Source organism: Cimex lectularius, unplaced genomic scaffold (genome assembly GCF_000648675.2).
Source record: "Cimex lectularius strain Harlan isolate CLEC.00 unplaced genomic scaffold, Clec_2.1 scaffold4, whole genome shotgun sequence".
Lineage (NCBI taxonomy): Eukaryota > Metazoa > Arthropoda > Insecta > Hemiptera > Cimicidae > Cimex > Cimex lectularius.
In genome coordinates, this window is record NW_019392723.1 from 674,946 (window position 1) to 698,872 (window position 23,927).

General features: G+C 36.7%; 1 long non-coding RNA gene across 2 annotated transcripts in view; it reads right to left on the reverse strand.

Moving 5' to 3' along the window:
- LOC106673186 overlaps window positions 1–23,927 on the reverse strand; it is a 39,125-nt gene that overhangs the window by 2,409 nt on the left and 12,789 nt on the right. For both annotated transcript variants that reach the window (XR_002910260.1, XR_001341378.2), the window contains exon 2: window positions 21,943–22,048. This is a non-coding gene — a long non-coding RNA (uncharacterized LOC106673186). The remainder of the gene's footprint in view (window positions 1–21,942; window positions 22,049–23,927) is intronic.

The window sequence follows — 23,927 nt, forward strand, 5'->3', positions numbered from 1 at the left end:
TCCTTTACGGATGAAGAAAAGAAATTTTCTGCTTGTGTTGTGTGCAAATATATATTTCCAGAGAGTTCACTTTTATAAGATGATATCGAAAAATCACTAAGTTTCATCAGCACGCCAGTTGATATAAATTTGAAATACGCTTGTTTTTCGCCAGGTTGTTTATTAACATGACTATAAAAATTCAAGTCTAAAATACATTCCTGAAAAAGGAATGTATGCCAGACATAAGAAACATTGCTAAACTTCATTACATAATTGCTCAACTTCTGTTGGAATGTTGAGTACGTAAGCCAAATTGGTATTATTTGAGTATCTAGGATGGGTATTAAGCAAATACTGTTTAGTTACTATTTTTTTATATTTTTATTAATTTCGTCATCCTGATTTAAAACTATTACAAATGATGATAAACGATTAATTGTAAATAGAGATTGCAATCGATAAGGCGGAACAAATGCTTCTTTTTGTATTCTCGTTTAGACTTCCAGGGCATACTTTACAAACGAAAATAATCTAAAGGCATCACGTAATTCTATTATCGAACATTATTGTGGTTATAATCACTACCAGTATGATTTACTTCTTTTTGTTAACTTCTTTTTTAGGTTGATTAGGTGGAACAATCTTAATTTTAAATTAAAAAAAGATTAGTCGTTTCCTCTGTTTAGAGATAAGTACGAAAGATTAGATCTGATTTTGAAAAAATACCCGTTTTTCGTATAAATTGAATGTGAATTTTACAATTGAACCATGCTTTTTAAGATAAAATTGGTCGTGCAGTTGGTCAACGTACTGCCTTTAAAATTGGGTTATAGTTCGAGATATTTGAGAAAGAAATTGAAAAAAAAATCGTAATGCTTGTCATTGGAGTGGTGGTCTACCAGATATTGGTCACTTTACGTAAATTATCCTATTGTTTTGAGGAAAGCGTTGGTCGTAAAACATCTTCCGCCGTTGACCAAAGTGGCCAAACAGATATTTATTTCAAACAGCAGTTCGTGTTAGATTCCAAAACAAGTCCAAAAAACCGATTGGTACATCCTTTAAAGTATGAATTCAGAAACTGGTCGTAGTCACTGCTTGGATTAAGAAGACGAAGAAGAAGAAGAAAATAAATTTTATTCTGGGGCTTTGGATCCCAAACAAAAAGTTCACGATTTCGATCAATTCGTTTCAAAATGAATATTCAAATAAAGTTAGCGTCACTTCATTGATTAGCGGGATTCGAACCCACGACTTTCGGCTCAATACGCCGCTGCTATAACCATATGAGCTATCGTGACAAGTGGTTAGAGTGGGCTATCAATTTATTGAATTAATATTAACTTGGTTCTTCCTAAATATAGATATTGGCCAGGGATTTGTTAAATTTGTTGACTATTTATTAGTTGATGCGGGGGCAGGAACCGATTTTGTATTTGATAGCATGATAGATGCAAATCTTGCTACCTTCTTTTTACGTTTATTGTGTCCAATTATTTTTGTTTCCGCGTTAATTGGCAGCCTGCAGCATATCAAATTTTTCCATTTTTTTGCATATCGAATAAGTTATAAGTAGGGCTGTGATTTATATGCGATAAAAACATTCAAATATGCACATATATATGTAAACATATTTGGTAAAAATTGCAATTTAAAACTGAAAATATGCGAAACTACCATGAGAAAAAATAAGGAAACCTCAAAGTTTTGAAATAGTGAATAGAGAAACAGTGGCAAGAGGAATATCACATGGCTATTATTAAAAAAGAAAAACGCATTTAAAAAATAAAATAAAATAAATTTAAAAAATCCTCCGTCTCATACATCGAGACCCAGATCGGTCTATTTTCGATGACGTCTCTGATTTTATGGAGTGTTTCATTGTATTTAAGATCCAGGTGAGATTTCCTGGGGGTACTTTCGTGGGGAATGGTTTTCCCTTTGCATTTTTCCAAAAAAACCTTGAATTCTGGGTGGCTTAGTTTATAGATGGTCAGCTCTAACTAAAGCACGACATAAATCGGTATCGAAATCAGACTTTCCAGACCAGTTGTGTCACAAAAGTTTGTGGAAACTTAGACTTCCAACTTTTATTTCCCTTGTGTTTTACTGTTTTCATATGCTCCGTTACCAAAAAACGTGTAGCTGTTGATACAGGTTTATCCCAATAAACACATTGTAAAACGTCTGCATCGCCCTTAAAAGTCTCACTGGAAAATTCACGCACATACTTTTGAAAAAAATCATTCGTCTTTGCGGTGGCTTTCGGCATTTTAGGACTAGTCAGTTTACAACACACGAATACTGCTTCACGATGTAACGTGAACGCATGAGAGACTGGGTACAGCTATGTTCGTATGTTGGTAGGTAAAGAAGAGATCTGAGGTCGTAATATTTCCATGAATCCAATTGAACTATTGCAAGAGAACATTTACAGTGGTACAACACTATTCCTTTCTACATCTATTCCAAGAGAAGCAAAGGCGACCGAAAGTTCGCGGAGGAGCAGCAACTGAACAAACACAAACTCGTTCATTATGTGGAAACGGAAGACTGGGAACCCGTAGCACTTTTTCGGATATTTTTTGCCTATTCAGAAGCAGTAAAATTTGACGTGCCAAATACCGATGTGCCGGATATGTAAAAAAATATGCAATTACAACCCGTTTATGCAAAAATATGCATTGATGGCAATATATGCACAAATATGGAAAATAAATATAGCTTAAATTGATTCCAAATGCTTCAAAACATATACAGTTTGTTAAAACTGTATGTTTTAGTTAACCAGAAAAAATATGCAAATGCATATATTTCACAGCCCTAGTTATAAGTTAGCCATCCCTAACCATTCTTGTTCAGTCAGAAAATTGTATTGCTTAGAAAGATATATTGAGTCGAATGTCACCACGTCGTATGCGTACGATGGCAGCAACTGTCGCCATGCGGCGTATTGAGCCGAAGGTCGTGGGTTCGAATCCCGCTCGTGACGCTAACTTTTTCTTTTCAACCAAGACCTTACATAAAAAGATTAATTAATTAAAAGAAGTAATTTGGTCAATCAGAACATTACATATAACAGATTTAAATAAAAAATTTAATATGTTATCAAAAACTTAAATTAAACGTACTAAATTAAATAAACAGGGAAAAATAACAGAAAATTAACCATCCTCCGTGTAAAATTGTCGGAACAGGAGACAATCAAAAGACGGGTTTTAAAGATGGTAAGGGTTGAGGCAGGCGAATGGAGTAGGGTATGGAATTGCAGAGGTTTAAGGATAAGGAAGGAGCAACTAAAAGTAGTGGATTTGTATTTATGAGGATGAGATCAGAAGTGCGTGAACTAATGTATTAACTTATTATAAATAAAGGAAGGGGAATGAGAAGATATTGTTTGATAAAGGAAGAACACAAGAAAGTATAGCCTGCGATGGGAGGAGTACAGCCATTTTAAATGACGATTCATATTAGACACATGAGATCTCTTATTCAGAAATATGACCCAAAGAAAGCAGATCCTGATTCTCTTGAATCCGATAACAAACCCGCCGGACAGTCCGCCATAGACCGAACAGCCATAATCGAAATGGGGAAGTACAAGGGAGGAGTCCAAGAATTTGCAGGTCTTGATTGGGAAACGTTGGCTTGTATGATGGAATTGTGTGGGGGGGGGTTCCAGGATACGGTATGGTATGATCAAGGACGATCCCTAGGTTTTTGACGGATGGATAAAAGGAGATGGGTTCGTTGTTAGTGCAGAGTTAAGGATTGGAAAATGGGATGGGTTCCAGATACTATTACCTAGGTCTTATTGACGTTGGGAGAGAGTACACTTTCAACGTCCCAGGAATGACATTTCCGCTTGAATTTGTGTGATTGAGACTTGAAGGTCATGATAAGTTCAATACTTTAGGGTATTAGGAAGGTGATTAACATAACAACAAAGGATGGAGGCAGATATACTGGAACCTTGAGGAATACCTGTAATGATGGACAGGGGAGAGGAAGGCTTGTCTGGGACGAGGACTACTTGCGAACGGGCTGAGAGCAATGAATGACTCCTGGTATCAAAGAAGAAAAATCAATAAGAACAGGAATAGTAGCCTTACCGTGATCCTTAGCTATCTGAATATCTATTATATNATTAAAAATAGACGAATTAGTTAAGAAACTAGAGACTAGAGAAAACTAGAAACTAGAGAAACTAGAGTGTTAACTAATTTTTCAAGAGGTTTAGAAACTGGGCAAAGCGAAAGGCATAAAACAACAAAGGCCCATTTGACTGTGTAGTACTGGTTTTTTTATATATATATTTTTTTTTATTAATCAGTAGCCTGTACATATTAACACATGTTACAAATATCATACAACACTGAAACAAGCTGTGCAGACTTGCAACTGAAAGGATACTTGTTAGAGAAACCAGCAATGGCAGTCAATATGTCTCGAGGCCTAGAGTTGGGAAGTGCAGAAGAGGCTTGGGCAGTAAAGTTATGATAGTTCAGAGAGTTAGAGATCATTTGAAAAAAGAAATGTCGAGGTCATGGTGGATAATGAGGTTAAAAGAGGTAAGGAGCTGTGACAATTTGCCTGAGGAATTTTGACTGGAAGTATGCGCTGGATTGCTTGGCAGAATCCCGCAGTTCCGCTCCGTATGAGCCTTTGCATGGTCGCAGTTGTCTTGTATAGAGTTGATTTTGACGGTACAGATTTCGGCCCTAAAAGTCGTCAAAGTAGTTCATGCCTAAGTATAGTCTTGTAGTATCAAATTATAAAGTATCTAACTTGAGTGGAAGTCGGTAGCTCAATAGCTTTCAAGGTGTTCTTGGGTGTTAGGAGATAGAATTTTGTCATCTGCATAGGTCTTGATGACGGTGTTGTAGCAGTATACAGATGAGACCAAGTCTGCACCCTTGTTCACTTCACTCTGAAGCATCGGACTGTAACTATAGGATACCAGGACAAGGTAATAAGTGGTGAGAAGGAATCGTTTAAGTATATCAAGAATGCGTAGAAATTAGCCGAGAAAGCCCACGAACGGGTGTTATCTCATTCAGTTTGTCGTCATGATAGATCGTTCGAAATATATAAGACGCCTAGTACAATTATACACTGGGTGGGAAATGTTAATAGGAAATATTTTCCTTTCAGGAGTCTTCACGCTCTTCGATCGGACAAATTGGCTCAGTATGGTCTTCTCGGGAAGGGGAAAGAAAAAAATCGGTGTGCAACGAGGCTACGATCTGATGAATAAGTGTGCAATTTTCGCCAAATGAAATTCGACCATGAGTAAAAAACTGCATAGAAATAAGAAGTAAGTATACTTTTTTTTTACATGAAAATTCGAATTAGGAAGGAGGGCACCCACCCATGATGGCTACACTTTCTAGATCCTGGAATACTTTTTCCGGAAAGGAACACACAACTATTCCTTTATGGCGATCCGTTAAAGAAGACAGAGTATTCTATTCTCAATTAATTTCTTAGGTGACTTCTTCACAAATGAAGTGTACGACGAAACACCGAAGGCCATACAGAGGAAGATCAAAGGAAAGAGAGAGCGGTCGTGTTGCATTTAATAGAGATAGACATTATGAAAAAAATTGAGATTCTTTTCGAATTTAGATAAGGTAACGAATGACTGTTATCGATTAAGTCCCACCCCTCCAAAAATTGAGCTACAATTCAATAATTAATTTCCTTTGAGTCAGTTCCTAATAAGACTTTTCGCCTTTTTCAGCTTACATCGCAAGTTTTCATCCAATGATTTTTGGAATTTCATCCGAAATGTATATCGTAGTAACATTTTAAATTATAAACGTAGGCAGAAAAAATATGGAATTTTACGTTAATCTTTGATGACGTATTCTAATCGTCCTATTACATTACTATGCATTACTCAGTAAATGTTTTTACGTGATACCTTTTTATGTGAAAAAAAAGGTTTTTTTAGACTCGCTGAATAAAATATTTTATACTCTGCTGACGATTTGTTGTATTTCACCATGAGAAACATTTGGCAGCTCTGCGTTGGCAACTTTTTTTTTAACTGATGAACATATGCTTACCTTTTCCCCTCTAAGTTGACAAGGATTGGCTCAAAAGGTTATTTTGTTTCTATCTTGTAGTTTATAAGCTTAAAAAATGCAATAATGGGTGAAAATCGTATCAAATCGTTTCACTAAGATTAATTAAATTATTAAACTTTTTTAGGTATGAACTCTCCTCTACTTAATCCTTCTTTCTTATAAATCAGAACGGTTCTTACGGTCTGACAAGGATCAGATGACTCGGACTACCGGCCGTGGGGGTACCGCATGGAGGTGTGCGTGGGCCAATCCTCTTTATCCTTTAAGCTTCAGATGTACCAACTAGACCTACCAATCTAGTCGCATCCTTCGCCGATGACTAGTACTGTCCTCAGACCACGATCCTATAGGTCGGAAGATCTTCAGAGACATATCTCAAATGAATCATCATACGATGCGACTTTAACGACAAAACTAAACAGACAGTCTATCGTATAAACTTATGGAACTACACTCCATATTAACCTGCTATCAATCCAATCTCCATAGCGACTTTAAAATCCTTTTATCAAAAAATTCCGCGAAAACTGATCAAGTTCCACTGCAAACCCTCTCGTCAGTGTCGAGTCTCGTCCAAGCCTTGTCGAACACATATCTCATTTCACCAATACTATAAGGTTTCAAGCTGAACTGGCCAAGCCACCTCATTTCTGAGGAACCGTGAAAAACTAGTAAAGTGATGTGAAATCAGAGAATAATAATGATTATTTGCTTTCCAAATGCAGATCAACTGTAACAAATGTAAATATTTGCAAAAATAAATCTATAGACAGGGATAATTGAATGCTTCAAAAGTAGTTGGATTCTGTTTGTATCCAGTATTTATCTAGATATACTATATAAAAATTAGGACTAGAAAACATAAGTTCCTTTGCCAAGCTTTTGAGGAAACCCCTTCATCAGGGCTTCGAAACCATTTTTAATAATTCACAAGGTTAACAAAAATGAATATGAATTAAAAGTATGGCTGGGCAGAAGAAACTGAAGATTAAAGCACCCTTAATCTCACCAAATCCACACCTGTTTGGGATCCAAATACGGGTTTTGGAGTTGTTAACGTTGCGTCGCTGCGTTTTCCCAAGGATTTTTCTCACTTAACATATTCTAAAGAAACCGCACTTCATCCCCAGATATGAATTTTTTTTAAATGGGTTTACATTGATTTAAGGAGAAATGGCAGGAATGCGGTCAAATAAATTTTGCAGCCAACATGTGAGTCCATACACTGTAACCAACATATTCAGGTTCTCTCAGGTGTATTGAAACGTTTAGATGATACATGTTAATTGTCTCTGCGATGTTATTTGTGACAAAAGTTGGAATTTGGTCATCATCGATGGTTGAAGATCTTCTAAATCTAAACATCCGCTTCGGAACCAAGCAAACCACTTGCGACCATACCACGTTGCGGCACACCTGGAGTTTACCTGCGATAAACCGGAACTTGAGTGCAAACTACTGTCATTGGTACCTGTTCAGGTAACCTAGACCGGATGGAAATCCGATTCTGTCTACCTCTCTACACTGGAATATGTGTTTGTGTGGTTCATGGTGACCACCTGCACAGGTTTCAGTATTCAATTTGGTTGAAAGCGAACGCTATCTCATTTTCCGTTTTTGTTTGTTTTTTCGTTGCTATTCACCACGATAGAAACATTATACAAACTATCGTCCGTTTTATCCCTACTGAACTGATTAAACTTGCAGCATATAGTACATTACATTCGAGGACTTCGGACCTCCAGTATGTTACGTTTATTTTCACCATGTCATACTGAAAACATAGTCAAGTTATCGAAGAATGGATTATGTTGTATAGATCAGAACCATGACCAAGGAAGCTAAAACCGCCGGTGTATCTCTAGGTACCGTAGCTGTGCAGGTATACCTCTGCATTTTGCCCGCAGGTTCATCGTCCAGGCGAACCGCAACGTGTAACGTACGGTGCGTCATAACCACAAACATCACAAATTTTACTATTCTGAGCTGCAATTTCCTCTTTGCGGTAAAATAAATTCATTAAATGACGAAAATGAACTATTAAACTAGAAAAACACCCACGATACAAAACACTCTTTCAGAGTATGCAAGCAATAATGGCAAAATGAACATTGCTTTAACGCACAAAACGGATGAAATATATGTACTGAAAAATTTTACAACCCAATACTTGAAGTTAAATTTAAAATTCACTACTGGTCGAAAATCGATTTGTACCACTGGCTATGTAACAAAGCATGTTAAGTTCGACTAAGACTAATTAAACTCTTACTTTTTATCAGGTCTGATTTAATACAACAACAAAAAAATTTTCGTTTCGGATAAAACAAATCGTCCATAATTCACGGGTTGTGCATGAAATTCTTACAGGAAAGAGTGAAATGTGCTATAATTTTTCTTTTTCGAGGCGTTAGTGCCCAATAAATGACACAATTCCACCTAGTTCACATGAATTGCATTCGCGGCTTATTTCACACCACGCGACGTAGAAAAAAATCCTACATAGTTGAAAACAAGGAGCGTTTTTTAATTTTAACACATCTGACAGATACAAAAACGATGTTTCCTAACTACGGAACTGGTTTATTAACCGATATGGCGTTTAAGGAGTCAGCATGATTTGCAGAATAATGAAATTTTACGGTTTGGTGAACATTTTCCTGTTGTTTTGAAATGGTTTAGTACTGTACTATTTGAGTGAGACCTGTTAGAATGAGCTGCTCGAAAATAACACGTAATTTAATTGAAATTACAGGGCGTCAGTGGTCGCAACGGTTTAGGCGTCGACACGGCGCTCATCACGGTAAAGGTCCCGGGTTCGAATCTAGCGGCCCTACATTCAAACCCGACATACTTACAATTAGGCTTTTTTTTTTCAAAAACACCGACACCCCGAGTGATATGACCTCTGCTGTTGCGAACCCTCGTAAAAAATAAAATATTAATAATAATAAAATGTGACTAAACTATTAACTAAATAATTGACCAATATTGAGAATAATTTAGCCTTATTTACCTATAATCGTTATTCTCATTCCTAAAGCTCACAGTACCGCAGGGATGTGTGCTCGGACCAATCTTCTTTATCCTTTATACTGCAGATATAACCTACCACCCTTCTTGCATTTTTTGCCGATGATACAGCTGTACTAGCGTCTAACCGCGATCCTGCGGTTGCTTCGGAAGATCTGCATTGACATATCACATGTGTGGATTGTTGTGTGGAAATGGAACATGAAGACAAATGAAAGCAAGTGCGTCCATGTCACATCTACACTCCGAAGAAAATTTCTTCTCACAATGTACTACAACTACGCTCCTATCCCCAAATCCGACTGCGCTACCTTGCGCTCCACCTAGACTCACGCCTAACGTGGAATCGGCCCATACGATTGAAACGACAGGACCTAAACAGACGCTACTGTCTATTCTACAAACTTATAGGACAACAATCCAAGCTATCGACGAAAAACAATCTAACAATTTATTGCCTATTACCACCAATTTATACATGCGGAATAGAACTGTGGGGAATCGCTAAGCCTTCCAATATCCTACGCCTCCAATATTTTCCGTTTAGAGTCATTAGATAAATTATAATGCTCTGTATTATGTCTCCATCACTACACTCCACAACGACCATAAAATTTCATTTAATTCCAAAATATAATCCCCCAAAATTTACTATGTTGCACAATAATCTCTTCCATCACCCCAATAATCTTACCTTGTCCAGCAAAACCCATCCCTACAATCCCATAAGGCGTCTCAAGAGGAAATGGCACCGCGACCTCCTTTCCGAGGAGTAGGCAGCGAAGTGAAATGGGAGAATAATATTGATTATTTGCTCCCCACAATGTAAATATGTAAATAGCTGTAAATATATCTATGTTCAACAAATTACATATTGTAATCATAAATTACAGATGTAATAGAATATTGAAAAAAAATCACACAAACCTCCCAACGATACATCCTCTTACAGATCTATCACCTTCTTCCTTCAATATCCAAAATCCTTGAAAGACTTATATTAAAGCGCTTAATACCGATCCTAGATACTCATAACATCATTCCTTCTCACCAATTTGGCTTCCGTACTTATCATTTCAAGACCCATTAATGTTTTAGATAGTCAACACTATCTCTTATGCTTTAGAGAATAAAGAGTACTGCTCGGGTGCGTCCCTAGATGTAGCACAGACTTTTGATAGGGTGTGGCAACTGGGCAAAAAACGTTCCTACCCAATTCTTATTATGCGATAACGAGTTCTCGGAAGTCAAACTAATACAAGCCATTGTCTCACAAGGGAGCATTCTTGGTTCCATTCTTTATATCATTTATACTGCTGACCTACTTACCTACTTGCACACTCCAATACTGCCATGACCACCTACGCGGACGAAACTGCAATTTTGTCCTCAAACTCGAATCCTCTATCCAAGCTACCTCCAATGTCCAAGAACATCTTGAGCTTATCGAAGACTGGTGCAAAAGTTACGAAAAAGACAGAAGAAGAAAAATGTACTCAGTGTGTTCACATTTAAAAAAAAAAAGTCTTGCCCTCCACTGTATATCAACAACAAAGTCTGACGTAGATTCAATTCACATACTTAGGCCAGTACCTAGACAGCACACTGACACGGAATCCTCGAACAAGATATTAAGAGACAACCACTCAACAGAAGACTTCTAGGACCGAAATCCGTCTTGACCATCAACACTGAACTAACCTTTTACAAGACTTTAGTGCGACCACTTTGGACGTATGGAGTTGAACTGTGGGGGGGGGGGGTCTGCCTAGCCAACATAGTCCAACATCCAGCTCTTTCAACCCTTCCAACCAAAAGTTCTCAGACAAATCGTCAAAGCTCCTTACTACTTCACTACGTTTGTACTATCCGCAACGACCTCAACGTTCCTTTTATCGACGGACTGATCCGTTCCAAACGTTTCACATCAACCTCTCAATCCATTCCAACCCTACTGTTAGAGCCCTTTTTACATATACCAATCCTGAGAACCAGCCACGTCACCTTAATCAACGATAGCATCGAGACCTCCTTGTCCCTTGGCTGCTTTCTGATGGCACGTGTCTTCCGGGCGCAACCCTACTTTTAGAGTTAGTGCTGTGACCTTGTGAAAAAAAAGTTTTGTGATCACATTTGTAATATATACTAATATTTATAGGTTACAAATAAAATAATAATAAAATTTATCTATAATTAGGCTGATTGTTAAATTATTAAATTCAACGAAATATTCATTTACATGTATCTTACCGAACACTCATTGTAAGCAGCTGAGCATTAAATGAGTTTGGTCAAGCGACCCGCAAGCAAAGGGAGACCAAGATTTCTTACAGCAAGGGTTGTTTTATTATGTTACAAAATCAGTAAATTCACGTTTGTTTTTTTTTTCATTTGCAAGAATGAAAAATTTCTTCTAGATTAATGTTTTCCGTTATTACGTTATTTGGCGAAGTTGACCCGACGTTGACCGGTCAGACGAACAGTTTTTGTCCAAGTTGTGGAATTCGTTAAAGCGGTAGGACCGAGAGGTAATGGACTCCCTTTGCGGTAAGAAGCAATAATGGACGATACCCACCCCCGACCGCCAGACTGTGACCATTAGGCTTTTTAGGTGCAGATTTTGTTTTGGTGTGCGACCAGGCGGATCACCAGCCCTTACCGCTATCCCGTTCCACGACATAACTCAAAATGTTTCTCGTAGCGACAAGGCACTTTCTTCATTAAATGAAAATGGACGGATTTCAAGCAGCTTTCAATGATTTTCCTTGTAGTTGGAAAAATTTCGACAACAAAAATAACACATACCGACTATAACACAATACTAGTTATTGTGAACGTAAGCAATGAGCAGTTTTATTCCGCTGACACTGAGGTCACAGGGTGTATTCTACCAAGACGACTGACTTATTGTTCAAGCCAACAGCTATGAAAAATGATTATAGCATGTACAATTAATCATTATAAGGAACAATGATTTTAAAAAGGGCTGAAAGCTGATGGAAATGATGTTAAGAGCTCCATTTTTTGAGAAGAGATTTATTTTGATAATACAGTTTGAACATTTCTGAATGTAAACATTTAGTTTTAGGCGTTTTTTGTTTTTTGTGGTTTACCAAAAAGGGAAAGACCTGATCTTGTTTTGACTTAAGTAGGGTAGCGACGTTTTTCGGACTGCTAGTTTTCTCCTATTTTTCTGATTAACCCTTCTTCCCCTAGATGGATTTAATTTTGATACGGATTCCTTTTTCAGAAGAGTCTGCACTTTCTGTTTAAACAATTAAACCATAACTTTGACCTATTTGTAGTCACTTTTCAATGTCAGTAAGTTGTTCAAAGTGAGGCCGAAAAGTTGCCATTTTACGGTAAAATTTTCTCCAAATCATTTGGCCTATTACGATAAATCTTTTTTTATTTATTTTTTAATACACTACAAAATCCATAGCCAGGAGTTTTTAGGCAATTGGATCTTTTATTTTTGTTATTTGTATATTTATCTTTAAGGATAAGGTAATTTATTTATTTATCTTTGTCTTTTGTTATTTTCGGTAACAATCTAAAGTTGTGACCAAATTTTACACTTTTTTTTCAATTCTCATCTTATGGTTGCTTTTTTTTGTTTTTTTTTAACAAATTGTTCTCTACGATTCTTTGCCTAATATTGATCTACAACCAAAAAAATAAACTGTTCAATAGGATAATGGGTTTTGAAGAAAAGTGTACGGAAATGTGAAAAAATACAACTTTTCAGCAGATTTTCCGAATTTTTCCCGTTGTAGCTCAATTTACGTTCTAAAAACATTCCAGACCAATATCACTTGCTGTGATATATCATCACGCGTGTTAATAGACGATGCTTTATTTGGGAAGGTAGTTTTTCGTATATTCTTGAAAGATTAGAATCTTCAACCGGCGTAAGAAGTGGTGGGTTGCAAGTTTGAGGAACACTACACAAAAACACTTGATTCGAAACGCATTGGACCGGTTTCAATCTATGCTGAGGATAGCGAGAAGCCGAAACGAGTCTGCCAGACCCAAAGCAGCGATGTAAGCAGATCAAATTTTGCCATTTATTCGTACAAAAAAATTATTTCTCTCCTCCGGGTTGGTTTCTTAACCCATGGCTCTCTACGATTGTTAATCTATTATGGCTCTATAAAATGGAAAACGAATCGTTTCTTACTGATGGACAGTTTTAGAGAAATTTATATCCAAAGGTGACAAAGCCCAATTTTTCAGAATTTCCGATCGGGTTCGAATTTTTTTCGTTACAGCTCAATTTACATCCTAAAAACTTTACTCAACTCCTTGCAGTAGGGTGTTGATAAATGTTTTAGATTGTAAAATAGTTTTGGGCAAATGAGTGTACAAAAAAGACGACAGTTAAAAAAAACTTAAGGATTGGCGAGTTGATGAAGATTCATCAAGGCAAGATACACAAGAACACTTGATTCGCAATTTTCAAAAAATTATTTAAACGACTTTTAAAGTTTCGCTCTATGCGTAAAATGTTGTAGTTTGGAAAATAGTTTTCGACCAATGAGTGTACATAAAAGACGACAGTTTAAAAAACAATTAAGGATTGGCGATTTGATGAAGATTCATCAAGGCAAGAACACTTGATTCGCAATTTTCAAAAAATTATTTTATTCTAAAGTTTCGTTCTATGCGTAAAATGTAGTTTAATTAATAAATATTTGAACCGAAAAACAATCAAACTTAATAAAAAAAAGTCCATTCTTTTGCCTAAACCAACGTTTATTCTATCACTCTATGTTATAATCACAATTGTAAGGGGTTTGCGGAATGAGGAACCTGTTTAGTCTTTTCCGATCATTTTGGTCTGCTTGGTCTTGCTGTTTTGAAAATGCCGAGAAGCCGAAACGCTCTGGCAAACCCAAAACAACGAAGCCAAAGGCAAAATGGCCGAAAAAATGTGGTGGCGATAGGGTGTCCGCAAGGAGAAATATTCCGGCCCTGTGCAATGTAGTAGTGGAACAACTCTTAAGCAAACAACGGTGGAACAATGCCCACAACTGGGACTTAAAGCAAACATCGAAAAACTACCCTAATCATTCACCAGACATAGAAATACACAGGCCTAGGCTTCTATAATGAAATGCTACAGTTAAAAACATGGTAAAATACCAACGAATAATCGCTAATAAGAAATTAACCCTCCCTACAGCACATCATAACAAAAAGTAAAATATCATTAATGACAATAAGAAGAACTCTAGGCAAATCTTGCGGACTAAAATAGAAAATGGCCCATTGGCTATATACGTCAGTAACAGGACTTGATCAGTGAACTCTGGTGACCATAGCTTAGCAAAACCATTGCTAAACCTACCTCTATTGGAAATATTTATACAAAGAGAAGCTAGGAAAATCTCATTTAGGTTCCACAGAGAATCTAAAGATGTTTATGTCGTTGCTACAATTCCTTAACCAGGTTTCTTTGCTTCCATTCACCCCCACTTTCCTAGTCTCCTTTTATCAACATAATCATCAACCTTCATACCGGCTTATTTATGGTGTTTACGCCGTTTGAATAGTTCTTATTGAAAATTCCACAAATGGATCATTCGGAAAATACTAAAATCGTCTGACACTCTTCTATTCACGAATACTCTGGATCACGGTATAATCTTGATAAAAAAGCAAATTCAGTTGTTACTGCCATGCTTTCGGCCTATTTTAAGGTCATCATCAGGGGAAAACAATCTTAAATATGTATACAAATTGACATAATTAAATTTTCATAGACGATTTCAAATTTCTTTGAAGACCGGCTCAATACTAATATTGCCAAGGACTGTCCAAGACCATACCGTAATCGGGGGTATCTAGTGTATTCGTGAATAAAAAAGTGGCCGATACATCTAATATTTAAAAACTATTCCATTCGTTGCCATGCCTAAGTATAGCGAAAGGATAAAGCACATTACCTTCGTATATATTTCAATCTAAAAAACGAAGTAGATGGAACTGGGCATTTTTAACTAAAGATTCCTTTGGTTTAAGAATTATTAATTGAAATTTAAAAATTAAAACTAATGTTAATTTGAGTCGAGAGAATTGATGAGCATTGTTATTTGTTTGACAAGTTTCGACTTTTTTTCAACACGTCATACAAATTAACAGTAACCAGTGTGATCACTATTTCAATAGACGATTTATGTCGCCCATTTTTGAACTGTTAACCGGTTAAGAAAATCTCGTTCTTCATGGACTTTTTTAAAGTTGTAATTTATTTATTAACATAATTGTTCCGTTAATTAGAGTCGACACACCCAATTTGCGATGTTCTATTAACTTACCCTTTAAAGCTGAAAACATTTTCCTAAATGCCATCTACTCTGTATAAAACTCTGCCATGAAACTGCGCATATTACTATTCGTATAAAAATTTTAAGAAAATTGACAACATTATCTTTCTATAAGAGAATTTTGAGCTCATAATTTCAACTTCACGATTTAATTTTTTTTTAATGAATACAAATTACAAGCAGTTTTTAACTTACATAGGAAATGGAATTGGAAGCATTTTCCTGACGTTTCGCAGTTGTAATAACGCGGAAGAACTTTATAAAAAAACAACAGACATTATTTAAATATATGTTTTATAAAAAAATAAGTGTGTGGTGTTTGGTGACCGTTAGTTACCGATTATTCGGAGATCGTGAGATGCGGTCTGGTGTGACGTAGGTTTTCGAAAAACATTTTCTTTTTCGTGCCAACGTTTCGATCTTTATTGAGATCATCTTCAAAGCCTGGGATCCATAAACACTGTTTAAATTATACAAATACGTGTAGGATGTAAAAAAATGAATTTATACAATGTTAGAAATTTTAGATTCAATCAAAATATTTATACTCACTCTAAGTGTTTGTTTGTTGGGTAGATGTGTCAAAATCACACTATCACTCTCAACACGACACACAATAATGACACCTCTACACAGAAAACAAATACTTTGATTGAGTCTAAAAATTGCTAGCATTGTATAAATCCATTTTTTCACATCCTACATTTGTATAATTTAAGCAATGTTTATAAATCCCAGGCCCTGAAGAAGATCTCAATAAAGATCGAAACGTTGGCACGATAAAGAAAATGTTTTTCTAAAACCAACGTCACACTCATCTAACGATCTGTAAATAGTCAATAAAAAATAAGTGTAATAAAACATAAATAGTAATTGTTTAAATGTTTTACCAGGGAATTCCGTTTAGGAAATCACCAGGGCTGATAAGCGGAGTGACTTAAGAAAGATTTTCATGTAGACACTTTTTTGAACCGCAATGCAAAATTAAAATAGAATAGATCTTTTTTTTCAAAAGGTTGATTTGTTAGAAAAATATTACTATTTAAACTGAGATGACTGCAAACTTTCTGGACAAAACCCATTGTACACATATTTAATGTTTTATCAAAAAAAATTCTTATAATAACAATTAAAGCGAAATAGTCAAACATAAATTTATATATTATCACCATTCTAAATGATTACAAGAAGGAAACGTGTATGTATGTTTATATCTCAGTGCTCGTTCCCTTGACATTTTATACAACAGGGAAGATCCGATTGTAAACGCAGTTTCCTTTAACTTGTACTAAGTGGTAGAATGGCGATTCAAATTATATTAAAATTATCCTTTTTACCATTAGTTACTTTAAATAACTCAATATTGAACATAAAGATAAGATAAAGGAAAGGGAGGTTTGATGATGGAGAGCCGAAGTAGACTTTGGCACCGAGAGACCCACGATTTTACATATCTGTGAATTCTTCCAGTGCCAAGACCCACAGACTCTTGAAAGTCCAATTAAAAACGAAAGTCCGTAAAGAAAGTACCTTTTATTGGTGAAAATCGTTGATACCTTTGGAACTCCGGTCTAAAAATGTCATTGCAACAACGGTTCGTGAGCGTCGAACGAGAGCGATACAAGGGGTAACACAGAACTTTCGCATCCACCGGAAGAAGGGCGGTTACCTGAGTTAATTTCCGGCTAACTTAGAAATAAAAATATTCGAGCAAAATATTCCGGCGATTTTGCGTTCATCAAGAGTCACTTTTCCACGGGGTCAGCGGAGGGTAAAACGTTTTATGCGAGATTGGTAAGGTGTAAAGCCAGAAGCCGGTTTTCCGACGGCGAGTAGGTGTAACCGGCATCGAAACGTTCTAGGGAGACGGAAAAAATTTCAGTCATTGGTAATGGTCGACATTAGGGGATGATTACCAGGAAGCCTAGCATTACATTTCCCATGGGACGACCGGGCTATGTGAATGTGGCTTGGGAACCTTCACACTTACAATACACTCTCATTACTTCTTAATGAGCCAAGGCCCAAATAAAACGCACCCAATTTTTTCTATATTTTAAATGAAATGGTTTTTAACTTTATGTATCGGCCAGGAAAAAAACGTATTCGTGGGACCGCTGGAATTTATATAAGTAGCGAAGAATAACACGATCATGGACCGTGAACAAGAAGCATAGACCCGTCTTTTTGAAAGCGTTGAAAATCGGCCCTGGCTTTTCCGTGTAATCCACTTCCCCCGAAAGCGTTTAGCTCTACCCTGTACTGGGCGATACATTAAACATAAAAACGGGTAACAGGTACCAATCCGATTTTCGACGCTGGCTTGAATCCGGTACTAGAGTGATCCACAATTGACAAATTGACCCATGGATATCGGTGTAACTGTGCCCAGTTAGGGTAGAGCGATATAATTAATCGTGTTGGGAATGTATTAACACGTCTCGATTCTGTTGAAAAAGCCCAAGTCTGAAAAACCGCCGCACTTTTCACACATTTTTAAAATCGGTACACCAATGCACATTAGCGGAATCGACTTCAAAAACGATGTAAACCGATGTACAATGACAGATGAGACATGAGCTCCTATGAGATTACAAGGCACGCAATTTCATTTTAAATCAATTGATACACTTATTAAGTTTAAACACAAGTCGTAAAATCAAAGTTGAAGAAGCGACAAATGGTAGAACAATGAAAATTTCCAAGTACAAATAACTTAGCCTAAGTTGTTGCGGTTGGAGGTTGAACGTGTAGCGCCGGCCCACTGAGTATGGCACTGTGGAACCACGGGAGTATCACTGAGTACCCGTGAATTCTTTCAGTGCCATTCTCAGGAGGTAGCTGCCGAGTGGCTTGCCGGGAACTGACTGCTCCGTACGGTGGTTGGCCCCAGGATTAATGGTGGGGGCTTCGATCTGCTTCGCTGCCTCCGGGAAAAAAAACCTTTACACAACAGCGCGACACGCCGCGACCAAACGAAACGTAACGAAACTGAGGAGAGTGAGAGAGAGAGAGTTTGAGAGAGGAGGGAGAGAGAAGGAGCGAGAGAGAAAAAAAACTGGGGCATTTGAGTGAAACGAAGCGGACTATTTCCCCGGTGAATGGTTGGCGGCGATCTCACGGAACTCATCGTTCCACCTATTATTTAATCGGTTCGGAAGGTTGAGAAGAAGAACCGAGCTCGGAGTCGGATATGTCATCGGTCTGGCGTGTGGTTTCGCCTGGGGTAGCCTGGATAATTACCTTGAAGGGTAATTAGAAGAAAAACAGAGGAAGTGTTCCGAATGGCCGCGACTCCAGAACAGAGATAAGTGTCCTCTCTAGATAGTAATCTCACAAACCACTCTTTATTTCCAGTAGTTCACTCCCAACTCGCGTTTCCCCTCCGTCTCGTCATTTCGAATGCCGGCAGAAAATCGCTCTTTCAGAAAATTATCTTTCTTGGTATAAATTACTTTAATACACTCTCCCCTTAACGACTTTCAGAGCTTACCCACTGAAATTTGTTTAAAAACTTACTTTAAAAACGAAAAAGGCTTTTAAACCGATGCCTCTGATGCACGGCCCAACCCAAAACCTTCAGAGCTTGTGAGAAAATATTTATACTTGTAACGATATTCTAGAAACTAAAAATAGACCGATTTTAGCGCCAATCAAATCGTGTCAAGGTTTTTGAAAGAGGTGAAATAATAATTATCTCACAGACTATTATTCGTTAAAGAAACAAAAGGAGAGGGGTGAAAGGAAGCGCTAGCGAGCACTGGAAAGCACCTGCTTCTTCACGCCCTACTGCTTACTTTAATGCGCTCATCCTTCTTGAATACTTTTTTAGAATATTGAAGTTCAACAACTCCAACTTTTAAAAAATAAACGAACGTTACAATAAAGCCGAGAAATGTCGTTTCCGGGGCCGGTCGGCTTTTGAAAATGGACGAAGGGGCTTCCCGTCTCTAAAGTTCGTTTCTCTCACTCGGTTTAGTTACGAATGAATTCCTTTTCCGTTATATCTCATCTATCCTAGGGATTATTTTCTCCGTTCGGAACACTCTGGATTTCCAGGCTGGGCAGGAAGATCTTTAACCACAAACAATCTTTTCGATCGTTACTCGCAGAGCCGGCAATAATTAAAAGACGAAAGTCTTTCTGATGCACCAATTAAATTTACATTCAATAATTAAACACAGTATAACAATTATACAACATTAACAGTAGATTAAGTTTAAAAAAAATAATCTAAGAACCGTACAAATACAAAAACTTTACATTATTATAAATACACTACCTTATTACATTTCACAACACATATTCTAATATAATATAATAATTAACATATAATTTCTAGCTTAATACCAATACGTTTCTTTAGTAAATCATGCAGTTTGTCCAGAAAGTAGCAATAAAACTAGTTTGCTTTTGATACAAGATTCGATAACCAGGGTGTTGCAGGGTTAATCAATCCGTCAATACTTCCATGTGGATTCTCTAAATAAGACTTAGTTCAGGGCCACCTATTTTGACTCTTTCCTGAGATATTAGCATTTTTGTTATTGTACATGAAAATCAGATTTTTTAATGTAAAATCGTAATTTCTCAACTTTAACATCATTGAAATTACTTATCTGACTTTATGTCATAAACTATTAAATTTCTCATAACATAACGACGTTTTACAACAACACATCAGTGAAATTGCAAAAATACATAATTTAAAGAAGTTTCATTTTCATCGTAATTTTTCTTTAGTTATGTACATTTTATGAGAAGAATGTATCTAATTTTTGTTACCAACTAATAAATGTTTTTATTAAAAATACATTGTACGATGTTCTTGGGTTGATGTTATCCTTGGGTTCGATATCACTATTTTCAACCTCGCAAATGAAATTTGACTAACAAAAATTCTAAACATACGAAAGTGAGTATGGTGTTCGAATACTTATAAAATAATATAATGTTGGTTCAATGCCCAAAAGTTTGATGAAAAAGTGCAGAAGAGCGAATTTTTCAACGAAAATGTAGTTCTCTTGTGGGAAATTTAATGTAGTTTGTCAAATGAAGGTCCGATTTGTATATCAATGACGCTTAAGTTGAAAAATTACGATTTTATGTTTTAAAAAATCTGATTTTAGGCTATAATCGCAAAACCGTTAATACCTCAGGAAGAGTCAAGATAAATACCTCGTTCTTGTGGCACCGTACTACGTTTTATTTTGTGAGTCCTCCATGGCAGTATTGACATTTAACCCTGTAACACCCTGTACACTCAAGTTAGGAGAAACACGTACAACGGCCAAAATGATAATGTCACAATGCGTATTTCCTACCGTGCTTGCAAAATATGTGATAATCTATTTGTTCCGATCATTTCGTGTAAGACAAGATAAGACCGGGGGGTGGGGAATTTTGCAACACCTAGCAGATTGTTAATAATTAGAAAGCGTTACGGTGAAGGATGCGTTGTTGTGTGGGCAGTCTTCGGTAGGATTCTATCGATCATCGGAATGCTCGAACCAAAAAAAAAATGTGGGGGGATCGATTGACGTTATTATCGGACGGGAGCGGACGTATTGTGATGATTGGCTATGTGATCTCGGTATAGACCCACTAAAGATTAAAGAATCTAAAGCGGAATGGGAAAAGATAAGATGTACAAAATTCCAAAATTATACACACGAGAAAAAGTTTTCTAAAAAAAAATAACAGTAATTAAAGAAAGTATAAATTTAACCCTTTATGGCCTAATATTGACTTAGAGCAAAACGAGCATTTTTTTAAAAAGTTAGCGGGAAATCCGTCAGTTTAGTGCTAAAATGTTTATATTGGCGCCATAGAAATCAGTGATGCCAATACGAGAACAAAACCAGGCACAGGCACCCGCCCTAAAATCACCTGATTTCCTGCTAACCTTAAACAAAATTGCTAATGGTGGCATTGTTCTGAAGAAACATTGGGCAAGAAAGGGTTAAACTGGTTATGAAAAATTTTGTGTTTGGTAAATATAACAACAAAAAATATAACCTCGATACAGACAGAGCCATGTTGGTAATAAAAGATTCCGAGATAAAGATTTTAGATTCGCGCCAAAAAATCAGTTTTGCCAATACAAGGGATTAAACATTGAAATAAAAACCCTGCACCCGCCCTAAGTTCATAGGATCAGCTAAGCTTAACCGAATGTGCTAAAGTAGGTGTTGCCCTGAGGCAACTTTGGCCTAGAAAGGGTTAAAATTAAATGAAAATAATGAGCTAAGCATTATCACAAAAGTGAAAACATTCGTTACCAAATTTGAATGTATTAAAGTTAAGCCAAACGCCACAAGCCAACTAGAATTTCAATAGTTTATTTACGAGATGTATAATGAGTGTTTAAATTTGTTAATGATTTTCTTAATTTAACAAACCATTCATAAAATCCTTCTTGTTAATTGTGAGCGGAAGAAAATTCTGCTCGTCCTTCTGCCAAAGTATCGAAGGACCACAACAATTTAATAAATAAAATAAAATACCTAAACTGTTTAACAAATCCGTTTATTGGAAAATGGACCTCTCATCTGCAGATGAGGCTTAGCGCCACCGTTCCAGCTGTCAACCCAGTAAAGTCGAAAAAAGAACCTGCAAAAAAGAAAAGTTAAAAAATATATTAACATATTGTCTTGTAAAATTCAATGTAATTTTTGATGAAAAATCATGTTACATGATTAAATTGTTAGTTTGTTGAAGAGTATAATATAAAGTAAAGCTAATCTTAATGTCTGTGTAATCCGAACATACTTTTAAATGGAGATTTTTTTTTAATCCGAAAATATAGTTTCCTGTGTGGTATTAATGGTCAGTTACAAAATCTACTTATCCTATTATTTTTCGTTACACTTTCTTCCAAATATTGCGAGGTGACCTTTGGTGACCTAAAGTTTTGAACTATCATCGTTGGAATGGCCGATCAGATGCGTTTCTATTTGCCATCTCCATTGGTGGGTTTAAACAAAATTATTATTAAAAACCGACGGTAGGGAAAAGGTCAAGTTGAACTGCAATGTCAGGTTTGTCCTGCTTTTTCAACACTGCCTGTTTTTACCACGTATGACCAAGATTCTTCAATAATCGTCTAATCCATCTCAATCAATAAGGGCCATCGTTGTCAAACGTTTTATGTCTTCTTTGTCGAACAAGGTGTACGAGTATGCAGGCAGTTAAGTTTTGCAGGCCTTTTTGCGAGAAAAAATAAATACTCATTTGTCATTGAGGAATGGATTATGTTGTGTGCTCATTCTGCAAGAGGTCCGAAGTCGAACAATATTCCCCTGGGCAGCTTAATCACGATCATAACAATAGTAACAAAGGCCAAACGTACTAAAGATTAATTATTATCAATTTAGAAATTGGGTAAAAGAAACATGTGGTGCTGCTGTTATTCTCAACTAAGGCTATAAGTATGTTAATTCCGATCCTACGGCCTCTGACCTTGCAGGGTTAAAGAGATGCAACAGAAACATATTAATGGGTCACTTCTATCTCCTATCGTCCACATTAAAGTAAAAGTTACTGTATTCAAAACGTTTTCTAAACGCCCAGGCGCCCGCTGATTACTTTTATGCTTCTATAACTGCGACATAAAAAGTCAGTAACAGTACTTGCGCTTGGAAGAACGTAAACGAGGTAGCCCTTTGCTAACGGCGAAAGGTATGGCTTTCGGCTCGATAAAGCTCCCGTAACTGGTGTTTACGTAGGGCGACCGTTCGGATTTTACTCATGCAGAGCCATTACTCATCGGCGAAGCAACTACGCCCAAGGGCGAGTGTTTGAAAGTTATCGATCTGGAAGGTCACTCTTACTTTATTTAGTGAATCATAAGTAAACTTTTATTTTTAACTTTGTAACACATCCTAATCTTTGAGGATTCGAACCGTTAGGACTATCAGCGTGATACTGAACGATGCCTATTTGTCAAGACAAAACTGGGTTGCTTTCACAATAATTTCACGGTACAGCTTTTTGTCTTGTTAAATTAAAAATCACTATTTTATTAAATGAACGTAACTTCAATGAAAGATAGATCTTTTATACAGAATGTAAAAGTTAGTTTTAATCTCAATCTCAAGATTTAAGCTTGGGCAGGTTAAGTACATCGAGAACTTGGTGTGGAACTTTTGTAAGCGGGATCGGATCAGTTGGCCGTCAAATGTTGAGGTTAGGTGACGTACTAAGGGGCTTTGACACTTTGTCTGAGGACTTTTGAATGAAAGGATTGGATGTGCTGGATATTTGATAGCTAGGATCTCACAGTTCCACTTGCATATCTAAAAGATCACAATAATGCGTAAAGTGGTGTTTTGACGGTCAAAACAGACTTCGGTCCTGAATCGGTGATTTGACTAAGTCTTATGTTAAATTGTTGCCTCTTAAGACTGATTTGGGGATTCCATGTCAGTCTGCTGTCTAGTCCTAGGTGAGTTGTTGATGAACAGTACAAGACAAGACTGTTTCTTCAATG